This window comes from Pipistrellus hanaki, assembly GCF_964339955.1.
Source record: "Pipistrellus hanaki genome assembly, chromosome: 7".
Taxonomy (NCBI): Eukaryota; Metazoa; Chordata; class Mammalia; order Chiroptera; family Vespertilionidae; genus Pipistrellus; species Pipistrellus hanaki.
Genome location: NC_140509.1, coordinates 52099012 through 52110630, shown reverse-complemented (window position 1 = coordinate 52110630; position 11619 = coordinate 52099012).

The following is an 11619-nucleotide window of genomic DNA, read 5'->3' as shown; positions in this document are numbered from 1 at the left end:
CTCAGCAGGAGCAGCTAGAAGGCCAACCTGGCTAGAGCAGAACCAGTGCTAGGGAGAGAAGGCAAAGAGTGGCTGGGTGGGGTCTAATAAGTCAAGGTGTGATATGCCAACTAGACCCTGAAGTACATAGATGAGTCTACGGTTCAAGAGAAAGATCTGGGCTAGAGAGAAAAGCTTGGGAGTATTTCAGATAGAGATGATATGTAAAACCATAAGATATCCAAAGGAGTGAATGTAGATTCAGAAGGAAAATGGTCCAAGGATCTTTCCTTGGGGCCCCCTGTTATTAAGCCAACAAAGCATGAGAAGGCTAGTGAGGCAGGAAGAAAATCAGAAGTGTGGAGTCCTGGAAGCCAGGTGAAGAAAGTGTTTCAAGGAGAAGGGAGTGGTAGACTGTCTGAAATGTGGCTGACAAGTGATAGGAGGTCTGGGGATAAGCCATTGGGTGGAGCAGCATGGAGGTCTTCGGTGAACTGTGGGAGCAGTTTTAGTGGAATCATTGGGGACAAAAACTTGACTGAAGTAGGTGTAGGGAAAATGAAAGGAACGAGTTTGAAAGAGCAAGTGTAAGTAAGGTTTTCAAGGAGTTTTGATGTGAAGGGAAATAGAAATGGACAGCAGCCTGCACAGGAAATAAGGTCAAGAGAGAGAACGTTTTTGTTGTTGTTTTGAAGATAAGAGAAACAATGGCATCTTGGAATGCTGATGGGAATGATTCAGAAGAAAAGGGGGAATTGTTGAGTGATGATGGGACCCCATGACCTTAAACAGGAACATGGACAATTAATCATTAGTAAGGAGAGAAGGCAGAATACTTGGCAAGTGAGAGATGTTGTAGAAACTTGTAAAAGTTCTGTCATAATAATGCCTTCTATTTCCTCAGTGACCTAAGCAGTCAGCAAGGACAATGGGGAAGTACTGGGATTATGCAGAGTACATTGCTTTTTTCTGTATGTTAGCATCTGCCATAAGTCATACAACGTGACAAGGGCTAAGTCATTAGTCTGGATGAGCTACTGAGCTACGCAGGTTTGGCATGAACAGAGGAAATACTGAAGGGGTTTTCTGTCTCCGGGACACCATGGCCATCAAGGGCAGCTGTCTGCCTGGTGCAGTTTGAAGGCCTTCAGAATGCACTCGCTGGCTTGTCATGGGCTTTGCAATGGCTCTCAGGAAATTCATTCCTTGGAGTCTTTGAGACTTTGTGATACTAAATATTAAAATAAAGCTCCCTAAGTACCAGCTAATAGTTTAATAGTGGTTAACTATCAGATCACTTTCTAACCATGGAAGTCAACTGAGAACAAAGCCACACAGAAATGGGATGCAGGTTTTTGGCTCAATTCGTGTGGCAGACAGTGAAGACTTTATAAGTTTCCCCGAAATCTAACCACTTTTAAGATGAGAGAGGAGAGCAGTCATGACAGGATATAGGCATGCTGGAAGAGGCAGTAAAGAGATGGCTGTGAAACTTTCACACTTCTGTGTGGGGCTGGCGCCATTCCTCCATATTAACAGCTTAGAGGCAAGGTACACAAAATTCGTGCATGGGGGCGGGGGGGAAAGGGGAAATCCCTCAGCCCAGCCTGCACCCTCTCCAATCTGGGTCCCCTCTCACAATCCAGGACCACTGGCTCCTAAGCACTCACCTGCCTGCCTGCCTGACCACCCTAACTGTCTCTGCCTGCCAACTTGATGGCCTCTAACTACCTCTGCCTACCAACCTAGTCACCACTAACTGCCTCTGCCCCTGCCTGCCTGATAGCTCCTAACTGCCTCTGCCTGCTGACCTGGTCACCCCTAAATGTCCTCCCTGTCAACCTGGTCGCCAATAACTGCCCTCTGCTGCCAATTTGGTCGCCCCTAACTGCCCTCCCCTGCTGACCTGGTCGTTCCTAACCACCTCTGCCTTAGCCCCCGCCACTGTGGCTTTGTCCAAAAGTACATCAGGGTGGATGTCCAGAAGACATCCAGTCTAATTAGCATATTACCCTTTTATTAGTAGAGATATGCTATTGTATTATCTGTTTGCACCCAGTTTTTATAAAATAAAATAAAAATCAAAACCCTGTAATAACCTCTGTATGTACTCTATATCTTTGGTTTGAAATGTCTAGCAATCACATTTCATTATCTCAAAGTAATCAACCCAGATGGAAAGAAAAAATACTTAGATCTTGGAAAAGTACCCCTCAAGTGCAACATCACAGTGACTTAAATTTTCATTTCTATTAAAAATTGGGCTCATTTTCATCTCAGCTTATTTTTTTTCCAGACCTAAATTCCTTTGATTCATTTATTCTGTGTAAAAATGCATTAAGATGAGGAACTGGTTGTTTTCTTGCCTTAAAAATGCTTCATGGCTTTGTACATAAGATCTGTATTATAAATGGAGCACTTTGTTCAAAAGGTAGTAAGATTCAAGGCCAAGACAATAGAGCATTAAGCCAAGGGCAGGGCTCTTGTAAGCTCGAGGCTCTTTGCAACATGGGTTGCAGGCCCATGAAGCCAGCCCAGGCCAAGGCTTGTCCCTAGGACTTGAAGTAATTAGGGTGATTGCTGTGTGCTTTTCTGTCCTAAATTTCATGGTCAGGAGAGACTAAGAAGTAGACTAAGGGGTAAAGAACACCTCCACAGGCAAGTTCCCAAGGGCTTCTTGCACATTCTTAAATTCACCTGAATATTTGAAGGCTTCACGTCCCCGCAGGGGGCTGGTCCTTTGAACCTGATTTGACCTTTGTCTAAATCTGAGAAGGGACTCTGCATTCCTAGGAATACATGGTACTGAGATTACCATGAAAAACAATAGGATGCTCTCTGAACATTTATGGGGTAAAGAATTTTCTCTCTTCAACACAGGAGCAGAAGGAAATTCATTTGCTCTCTGCTCATCTGGGTAAGCTCTGGGTGGGTGTCATGTTGTTACACTGCACAGAATTGACTTGGCAGAGCATTACAAAGTGAAATCCCTCAGCTAAACTGTCAAAAGCCATAAGAAAAGCATACCAGGCAGATAGTTTATACTAGAGGCCCAGTGCATGAAAATTTGTGCACTCGGGGGTGTCCCTCAGCCCGGCCTGTGCCCTCTCACAGAATGGGAGACCTCAAGGGGTGTCAGACTGATGGCTTAGGCCTGCTCTACCACCCCTCCCTATCATTATCCCCTCCCTCTGCCCGCTGGCACAGGCCTTGGCTCCAGGCAATGCCTGCTTGCCAGCCTGCCCCCCATCAACTGGTCGTTCAGCCTAATGTCAATTTGCATATTATGCTTTCATTATATAGGATTATTTTAGAGCAACACATTATACAACATTATGTACCTGAGACTCCTAGTTTGACCAAGGGCATAAGTGGCCTTGGAGTATACTTTCCAACTGGGTTTCATGTTCTGTTACATTGCACAAGGTTATAGAAGAAATTAACCTTCAAAAATGGTGATCCCAAATTAAAATTTTCTTAGTGAAAGACAGTTTTTACACAAGCTAGAGAAATCAATGGACCCAATTAATTCCATTATTTTTCTTCATTCTACTAAAATTTAACACATAACAATAAAAGATACAAATAAATATCAAATACAAATAAGTATCATATAGACCAGTGGTCGGCAAACTCATTAGTCAACAGAGCCAAATATCAAAAGTACAATGATTGAAATTTCTTTTGAGAGCCAAAAACTGACTTCTGCACTTGGGCCACGAAATTTCAAATGCCCATGCGTGCCCACACGTGGTATTTTGTGGGAGAGCCACACTCAAGGGGCCAAAGAGCCACAGGTGGCTCGTGAGCCTCAGTTTGCTGACTACTGGTATAGACCAATTTCTTATAGAAAATACAGGTTTAATTTTATAGAACTTTGTTACTTCAAGACCAAAAATCTTATAATAATGAGAAGATGTGGCAAGATTGAAATATTAGTTGTTTTAGCTCTTAGTTATCTCACCATGAATATTACCATCATTTAATGCTGGGTTGTACACTTGCATATAATATCAGCATGATTTGAACATAATTTGAAGTTTTATTGTTATGCTAAATTTGAGTAGTTTTTAAAAACTGCTAGCTATTAAAGATTGACAGGGAACTTTTCTTTTCCCCTTAAGAACTGAATATTTATATCTTGAATTATAATTTTTCCTGTTATTCTATTTCTTTTGTTTTTATCATTTTTTTTTACTGAATTTATTGGGGTGATATTGGTTAATAAAATTATATAGGTTTCAGGTGTACAATTATATAAATACATCATCTATGTATTGTATTCTGTGTTCACCACCCTAAGTCAAGTCTCCTCCCATCACTATTTATCCCCCTTTTTACCCTACTCTGCCTACCTTCCCCTCCCCCCCCACACACACTTTCCCTTTAGTAATCACCATAGTGCTGCCTGTGTCTCTGAGATTTTTCTTCATTGCTTAATCCCTTCACCTTTTTCACCCAGCCCCTCAACTCCCTTCCCCTCTGACAGCTGTCAGTCTGTTCTCTGTATCTGTGTGTCTGCTCCTACCCTGTTTCCCCGAAAATAAGACAGTGTCTTATATTAATTTTTTCTCCCAAAGTTGCGCTGGGTCTTATTTTCAGGGGATGTCTTATCTTTCCATGTATTAGGTCTTATTTTTGGAGGATGTCTTATTTTCGGGGAAACATGGTATTTTGTTTGTTAGTTCATTCTGTTCATTCGATTCCATATATAAGGGAAGCCATATATTATTTGTCTTTCCCCGACTGGCTCATTTCACTATTAGCGCCTTTACTCTAATTTAATTCTAACTCTGATGATCTTAATAAATGTAATTTTATTTTATTTATAGGATTCCAAAAGTTGTCACAATTTTATAAATGTTTTTAGATAATTTTATAATAGGATTTTAGCTCCAGTTACTACAATGCCAAATGTTTTATCATCTAACATGAGATTACTATTCTTATGAAACATAAAATTATCTCCCAAGTTATATAATTACAAGACAGTATCTTGCACCTACTTAATGCTTTATCATTTACAAAGTATGTGCCTACACATGATTTCATTTACTTGTTCCTTGGAATAATTCCATTCTATGGGTAAAGATGAGAGAGTCTGAATCATAGTAAATGGTGACACTCCACTTAAGCCAGTTCTTCCAAAGCAGTGTCCTTGGGTTTCTCACGCTCCCCTGACCACAGTGTTCCTCCGTGACTTGAAGAGGACTAAAATGTCCCCAATCTGAAATGAAAGAAAGCTCAAGGCAAAATGCTTAGTTGCACATCTGCTGGGTTTGTTAATGACCGTATGGGTTCAAAAAATAAATAAATAAAAAATGAAACTTCCTTCCTCAGCAACTAGCTTGAGCTCAAATGTGGTTTACAAGTGAAGTAAAATGTAGCTATTAAAAATGGTTATAAGCTTACATCATGAGAGAGCATGTCCAAGCCTCTTGAGGCAGTTTAACTAAGGTCTTCACAGGTTGGATCTGTCCCTTTTCCTTTCAGATATTCCCATGGCTCATTTGAGATTGTCCCAGGAATTTTGCTGAGAAGCCTTCCTTATCGGGGGTCACCAAGCGTTGGGTGGCACCTCCGGAACTGATAAGGAAATTAATTCAGGACCCCTTGTAGTGCTGTTTATCTCTCTCTTTTAGGAAGGAATAAAGTTTTATGTACAGTGGAGCTTTGTACACTGAAGCTTTTTCAAATAGAAGCCAGTAAGATCTCCAAGACAGACATATTTTTAATGTGATACAAGCAGGGGTCTCTGAAGAACAGGGTATTACTGTGGGATATAAATTGGTTCAGCTGAGATAAAAGTTCAGTCAATGCATCAGCAAAGTGTCTATTTTTCTGAGAAAAGGACTTCCCGCACTGGTCTGCATCTTACTCACTGTTTGAAAAAGTAGCTGCTTTGTAAACATTTTTTGAGTAAAAAGAAAGTAATTGCATCTGTTCTTAAATCTGCACCTGAATTTTAACACTGAATCCCCCTCTCAATTTGACTTCAATGATGCAATGCCATCAGCAGTTTTATCATGAAATGAAACATAACACCTGTAATAATGTCATTTTTTCTGCATGACACAGGACCATTATTTCTTTAAATGATTTTCAAAGCCACAATTTTCTCCCTGATATTGCTGAAGTGAGTTTGAACAGCACTTACTCAGAATGCACAGTTATTAGTTTTCAGGTTCCAAGGTCATTCTTTGAGCTGAAAATCTGCGAGCTCATTTAGCTTAGACTGATCTTTGTATTTCATTTTTCTCAAAAAAAATGTATGGTTTGGGAGCTCTTCTGACCTCACTTAAAGCCAGTCTCCACACTTCTATTATATTTTTCTGTGCAAAAATCACCCCTGGTCTAGTGCCTGGTAGGTAGCAATTGTTTGTTAAATTACTTTTTTAAATGAGTAAGACAGGCGGCTGGTATAAATTGAGAAGAGATTGATCAGACACCTGCTACACACACTTTTCTTTAACCGGTCATTGATCTCATCCTGCTTTCACACTCTCTGCCCCATAACAGCAGAAAATACGTGAGATCCTGGAGCTGAAAAGTGATTTCTTTCCATTTTAAACAGCTCCCCTCCGGCTTTCTGTTTCTCTCCTTGCTCTGGGGATGCATGGCAGAGCAGCAGAAGTGTGTTGACCTCTCTCTGACCTCTGAGTCCTCCCTGGGTCCCCTGCAATACTGCTAGACCACTTGGTCTCTGGGCATCTGAGCTGATGGCTCTAGAGTGTGCCTGGTCCCACCTTTGCCTCTGACAGTGGGGTCTCTGGACTCTGCCCCACAGTGCATCCTGACCCAGCATTTCCCACCCATTGGACCACTCAGTGTTTCTAAATGAACGAATCAATGCCCTCAGGGTTAAACCCTCATCTCTTCCCACTCCTTCCAATTTTCTATTTTCCATCTTTTTTTCTGTTCCATGATCAATCAGCTAGACAGGAAGGGGAAGGAGAAGCAGGTGGTGCTGGGAGTGTGAGGGTGGGCCGGGGGGTAGGGTGTCACTATTATGGTAGAGCGGTCACCATAATTCTAATAAAGTGATTTTTAATCTAGTAGAATATAAAGTGTCATTTTGGTGTTATTTATTCCTTCGATTAGATAATATAACCATATTATAAGCAAGTTGTAATAAGGAAAAAAAATGATGACTTCTACTATTCTAGCACAATTTCTATTAACATGTATTTCTTGGTATGTATTTCTTCTGTTATTTTCCCATTCATGATAATTTAAGTAGTAAAACACAATTTAAAAAAAATATTTCCTCTTTATTCTATTTGAGAATTATACTTGAAAACAAATACACTCGATTATTCCATCAATTAATATTTACTGAGCCCCAAGTATATGTGAATCACATGCTGGGTACTAAGGATATATGAAAGATAAATTGAACACACTGCTTACCCTCCAACAAATTATGGCCTAGAGGGAGAACCAAAACTTGTACATAGACATATAAAAGGTAGCAAGAGACAAATGCCATAATATAGATAGAAACTTACTGTTCTGGGGGATCATATTTCTGTAATATCACTTTAAAACCCATGCCAACAAGTTAAGTCATTAATAATGTAAGTAATAAATGCCAAAGCATTGTTAATGATTTCATCACATGGCATCTTATAATGGTCATTAATAGTAATATTTTCTCCTAGAATTTTTCCCACTCGACATCAGCTTCCTAAGTATTAGAAGTTTTATTTATTCATTAAGCAGTCATACGGGATCATCTGCAAGACTTCCTGACTCACATTGGAACACTCTGTTGCTTTTAGATGCCATTTTCTAAGCTTATAATATATTCATTACACTTCTCTTCGGATAACTTAAAGTGGTGTAGTGGGTGTAAAAAAAAATATTAAGAAGTCCCTAAGTTGTAGTATGCAGTAAAACTGCAAAGAATCGTTTTGTACTTGGCATGCAAACCAACATGGTGTTCTGTCAGAAACTGTGCTACCCAAGGTACTTCCATTCTTCCCACGCTCTAAAGAGACTCAATGACAATAAAATCCACATCTCTTCAAAATACGACCTTTTTTTTCTCACAGGAAAGTATGTGAGGGTTTCTGTAGTTTTCAAACCCAATATCATCATAATCATTTTGTGTGGTTTAAAATTGTCCCAAATACATTTGATCTTGGTCTAAAAAAAAAAAAAAAAAAAAAAAAAATGTTTCCTCTTGTTTACCACTTTTTATGCCAAAAGATAACACTGCTGGTATGTGGCTCATAAATTTCATTAGGTTTTTTATATATGCATGAAACTAGCAAGGTGTCTTATTTTCATAAACTCATTACAACAATTTAAGTAATGTTAATAATAAAAATTTGCATTTAAATAATTCTTTTCTCCTGGGAACTCTGAGTGCTTTTTAACATCAATTAACGCTGGATGGCAGCCTCATTATTCCCAGGTTCTTTTTATTATTCCATCTTTACAATGTGTTGCTTTGGGTTTTTGTTTCTAGCCCGATGTTAATTACCAGGCTGGCTATTATCAGGCTTCACATTTGCCTCCCAAAACACCCCTTTTTGAGAATTAATTACGTAAGAGAATGATATTGCTCAGTGGAAACTCTGTGATTGAAAGTTCTGCTTTGACCAGATAGAGAGTAAAAGTCATTCCATGGTTTCACTTTCTTGGTTTTTTAAAAATTCTTAAATTGATTTTTACAGAGAGAGGAAGGGAGAGGGAGCTGGAAACATCAATAATGAGAGAGAATCACTGATCAATTGTCCCTCGTCCTCCCCCTAGTGGGGATCAAGCCCACAACCGGGACATGTCCCCAGACTGGGAATCAACCAGTGACCTCGTGATTCCTGGATTGACACTTAACCACTGGGCCACATGGGTCAGGCCCACGGCTTCACTTTCAATCAAAATATTATGTAAACCATCAGATTACACGTTATTTAGAATTGACAAAAGTTATTTTTTTTTTTTATCATTAACAACTTCTCCTTTCTAACCACCAAATATTTCCTATAAATAAGTTATTTACACACTTGGAAAACCATACCTTTAAAGGTACCATCCTCGGAGTAGTTGCATTTCTTGCCTCTGAGAGTAGAGGTGCTTATCTTAGGGTTCATAGACAGGCTTCAAGCGTCTGTGAGTTTCTAGAAATGGAAAAAACAAAGCACAAACCAGGTTGTCACAGTGGTTGGTACCAGGCTTTTTAAAAAATATATATATATATTTTATTGATTTTTTACAAAGAGGAAGAGAGAGGAATAGAAAGTTAGAAACATCTATGAGAGAGACATGGATCAGTTGCCTCTTGCACACCCCCTACTGTGGATGTGCCCGCGACCAAGGTACATGCCCTTGACCGGAATCGAACCTGGGACCTTTCAGTCGGCAGGCTGATGCTCTATCCACTGAGCCAAACAGGTTTCGGCGGTGCCAGGCTTTTGAACCTGCTATTCCAGGGGGACCTGCCTGGACCCGGGATCCAGTTTATCTTGAGGACCCAACCAGCCTCCAGCTCTGCAGTTTCTTTGGGATTGCTTGTGAATTCAGAGCTGCTTCTCTGATCCTCTCTTTGACACTTAAGACAGAGATTATACTGTACGTAGTTACTTACAGTAAATTTCTCCTCTTTCAAGTAGTAGCTTCCTAAAAAATTGGGGAAGTTTATTAAATGCTTTACCTATGGCCCTCATTTGTTACTGTCAGTATTTAAAAACAATTCACAAATGCAATCTTCTGTCTTAGAAGAAAAGCTGTATGAGAAAGAATAGACAGAGCGAATAGCAGGCTGTTAGTTTTTGACATTATAGTCACTACATACACATTTCTGCCAACCCCAAAATGATGAATTACTGTAACTTAGCTCTGCCAAGTGGTCGGTTTCTAGAATCTATACTACTGCATATTTCATGAGTTTGCTTTTGAAGCTAATATCTCATTTCTGGCTTCTCCAGGGAAATCCCAAACCACGGGAAATTTTAGCATGTGCCCAAGTCTTACGATGTGCAAATTTTCTTTGAAACAACAGTCATGTGTATATTATAGTCCACCTATTTAAAACAAGCAAATGCATAGAAGATGAAACTACTTCTTAGCTATTATATGTATTCATAGAATATTTCATCAGACTGGGGAATTCTGATGATTGAAGTTCTGACAATTTTTATGGATTGTGTATCATGTGCAGGGCACCAGAAGGGGCTAGAACAGATGTGCAAATTAAGCTACCAAAAGCTAGATGTCAGGCATTTTAGATGACATAGTCGCTAAAGGTTAAAATAACCTTGTCAACTACAAATTATTTTCCCAACTTAGCATACAAGTAATGGAGGCTCAGAAAAGTTTGATAAATGATTTGAACTCACTGAGCTTATTAAAAGTAAAACTGTAGTTCAAACCTAGGTACTAATTCTAAAGCCTGGATTTTTTTTTTTTTTTTTTTTTTTCAGTTGCCTTCATAGCTCACCGTCCTCTTAAAGCTCTGGGTCGCCTTTTAAAATTTTAGTTGTGTTTTGTTTCTCTTAAGAGTTGTTGAATGAACCATTTGGGTAAGAGCTCCATGAATCAAATGTAATTCAACTTTTTTAAAGCACTTCTCCCTGAAGTTAGTATTAAAACTAGGTAGATATGCTCAGCCAGTATGGCTCAGCAGTTGAGGGCCCACCTATGAATCAAGAAGTTGCTGGTTTGATTCTCAGTCAGGGCACATGGCTCGAGTTGAGGGTCTGATCCCTGTTTGTAATTTAGCCAAACTGTAAATAACCTGTTTGATTATTTTGAACAAACAAAGTTAAGGGGCATGAAGGAGGCAGCTAATCGGTGTTTCTCTTTCACCAATGTTTCTATCTCTCTATCCCTCTCTCTCTAAAAATCAAGACAAATATATTTTTAAAAAATTAGTTAGACCTTCTTTAAAGCATTCCTTTTTTTTTTTTTTTAGACTCTGGGCCTTGGGATGCAACAATAATATGAAAGCTTGCACATTAAGATCTGCTTTGAAGTCTTGTTCCCTGTTTGTAATTTAGCCAAACTGTAAATAACCTGTTTGATTATTTTGAACAAACAAACCAACTGAGTCAGTTTAAAAAGCAAAAGTCACTTACTAAAATGGCTAACATTCAAAAAAGTGATAACAGCAAATGCTAGCAAGAATGTGGAGCAACAGGAACGGTTATTCGTTGCTAGTGGGAATGGAAAGTGGCCCAGCCACTTTGGAAGACAGTCTGGCAGTTTCCTGTGAAGCTAACCTAGTTTGACCGCACTATCAAGCCAGTGCACTTTCTGGCATTTACTCAAATGAGTTGAAAACAAGTCCACACATAAACCTGAACATAAATGTTTATAGAAGCTGTATTCATAATTGCCCAAATCTGGAAGAAACCAATACCTTCTTTAAAAGTGGTGAATGGATAAACAAACTGTGGTACATTCATCCTATAAAATATTATGAGCTATCAAGACACAAAGAGACACGGAGTATCCTTAAATGCATTATTGCTGACTGAAAGAAGCCATTATGAAAAGACAGTATTCTATATGGTGCCAACTTTGTGGGATTTTGGAGAAGACAAAGCTATTGATGTAGTAAAAATAAATAAATAAACGAGAGCAGTAGTTACCAGGGGTTAGGGAGAGGAGGAAGGACAGGGATAAGTAGGTAAA